This window comes from Lipotes vexillifer, unplaced genomic scaffold (genome assembly GCF_000442215.2).
Source record: "Lipotes vexillifer unplaced genomic scaffold, Lipotes_vexillifer_v1.1 scaffold102, whole genome shotgun sequence".
Taxonomy (NCBI): domain Eukaryota; kingdom Metazoa; phylum Chordata; class Mammalia; order Artiodactyla; family Lipotidae; genus Lipotes; species Lipotes vexillifer.
Window position 1 is genome coordinate 358,786 of NW_006786541.1, and position 2,660 is coordinate 361,445.

General features: G+C 51.4%; 1 protein-coding gene across 1 annotated transcript in view; it reads right to left on the reverse strand.

Moving 5' to 3' along the window:
- The window catches only part of TLN2 (talin 2), a 454,271-nt gene that overhangs the window by 32,716 nt on the left and 418,895 nt on the right, over positions 1-2,660 (reverse strand). The window lies entirely within an intron of this gene.

The window sequence follows — 2,660 nt, forward strand, 5'->3', positions numbered from 1 at the left end:
GTACCGCAAAAAAAAAAAAAAAAAAGTTTTCATGTCGTTTAGCTTTTCTTCCCATTAATGATTTCGTTTTAGCACCAGCATTTTTCACAGCATAAGTCTCAAAACAGCTATGGAGAAACAGGATATTTATCTTATTGCCATAATTACGAGTTACAATGACAATAACTGTAGAGGAAGATGAAAGGAAATTCAGGTGGCAGGCTTTTAACAGACACATCAACCACCACACAATCAACCGAATTCGGTTTGCAAACACGTAAGACTTCAGAGTCCTGTTTCTTTAGCAAATACCAGGAAGAACTCATAACGGAAAATGCACCAGGGAAGCACACCTGGCTGTAAAGTGCAATGGCTCTTGTTGGGTCCAGGAAAAGAAGGCAGTGGTAGCTCCCCTACTGCCAACCTCTGGTCCCACATGAAACCTCCCAAATCACTCGCGGGGTCTCCCTGTGGTATGTGCCCTTCTTCCTGTTCCAGAAGAACCTGCTGATTATCACTAGGGCTGATGCCTGGCACAGTAACTAAGTGGCTGTAAAGGTGGGGTCTCTGAGTGTGTATCCTGGGAATGGCTCCTAGGCCTTCCCACGGAGGCCCCGGACACCTCAGCTTCCTTTGGGGCAAAGAGGCCAACCACCCACCCACACCCGCCTCGGGAGGCCTTGTCTGCTTCTGCTCACCAACATGGGGTGGGCATGGAGAGGGGCGGAGGTGGAGAGAGGAATTACTTTGGTGGATGCAACACCTGGCTCCCAGATACTGGGAGAGGGTCTAAAGGTGGCTTGAGGTCAAGAAGGGGACCCTCTGAGGGTTCCCTCTTCCTTCTCCCCTGGGAGAAGGTTCTCAAGACAAACGCTGGCACCTGCCCTTCCTCATGAAGACAGAACTCCTCTCCCTGGTCTAAGCTGTCTTTGCGCAGAGGAGGGAAACCCGAGATCTTCACTCCACCGTACGCCTTGAAGGCTGCTGCCCCCTTTCCGTCCCAACTTGGGGAGCTGGCGCCGCTGCAAGTGGACCCCGACGCAGGACATTCTCGTTAAACGGCTCACCAAGAGCCAATGTGTGCAGGGGCCTGCACCTACCGACACTGGCGCCACAGGTACAGACACAGGAGCGGGGAAAAAATACGGTTTAACCGAGAAATGGAACCGGATGAAAGGGGCGAGGTGAGGATCCTTCATGGGAGTCATAGGAGGATGCCAGTAGCAAATGAACAAGATGAAGGCCAAAGCATGAGAGACAGAGACAAGGAAAAATGGGTGCTGGGGGACAGCCCCCACTTGGGAAGCTAGGAGGGCACTGCTGCCGCAGCCCTGCACCTCTGCTCAGCCAGGACCGGCACCTTCCAGGAGGATTTTAACGAAGCGTGCAGCGGACGTGAGCTCAGCCATAGCCCTGGACTCCCCACAGCCTCACTTAATCCTTAATCAGTGGCTTAACACCTGAGCAAACTGATGCCCGGACGAGACAGTGGTAATGCAACTATTTACTTGGCAGAGCCAGGATTTGAATTCAGGCATTCTGAACCTAAGCCATTTTGCTTTCCACTATGCTTTCGAGTGTTCGGATGTCACAAGATTCCATGTGCCTAGAATAGATGGTCCCATCAAGAAAAATATACCTTGTGGAAGCCTTGCTGGCTTATGCTAAATTTCCTGCTATGCATGCTCACGGGCTGAACACCTCATATCCCAACACAGACAAGCTGGCTTGGCTGGGGAGGCTCGTGCCTGCGAACGCTGACTGGCCGAGATGTTTTCTCCTTGGCCCACGAGCAATACACTGGTTTCTAGCCACGAGCGTTCAGGCTTTGGGAGCCCAATGTCAGTAACCCCAGACTGGCCACTCTCACAAAAGATATTCTTTTGCAATGACCACGGTTACCTGGGTGAAGAATAAAAGTAGTGTTCCCTTAAAAGACCTGAAATGCTTAACATCAGAAGGTAATTTCAGTTTAAGGAGAAGGCAGTGAAATACTCGAATGAGCAGAGCTGGGACTTGATCTCAGGTCTGTCATTAGTAGCTGGGTGACCTCAACCAAGGGGCCAAACTTCTCTGGGTCTTGGATCATTCCCTTGCCCTGCTAGCCTCACGTGGTTGCACGAAAAGAGATAAACGTCAATGCAGAGCAAATGAAAGCCTTAATAATCTTTGAGGTACATGTGCTGTGCATCTGAAAGTGCCCTGTTGGAGCTTCCTCTTTTAGGTTTAGAAAGGAGCAAGGGCAGTGAAGGGGCTGAGACATCATCAAGCCCCTTCTGGGGTGTCTCTGACTCCTGAACAAGCTCTCTCCCAGAGCTCCCCAGTTGTTTTAAACGTGGCTCCCAGGATTAGACAGGGACAGATGTACACCACATTAACCCAGCTCCGTGTGGGCAGGGCAGGCTCGAAGGTCATCAGACAAATGGGACTGGACACATTCTCAGTGTGGTCTAAGCCACTGGTTCGAGGACTGGGGGAAATCACGAGAGGCTAGTAGGTCTCCTGTAGCACTGGTGATGTTTCTAACTTGTCACGGATGCTGGTCTGGCTCTTCTAGAAGCCTTCCTGGCCCTTGCAGGGTGGACTGGGGTTTTTCCTGACTGGACCTCCTGATCTGTTTGCAGTGGTGGCTCTGTGTGTCCCACCTGCTTCGCCTCTCACTCTGCTCACCCACCGCTCTT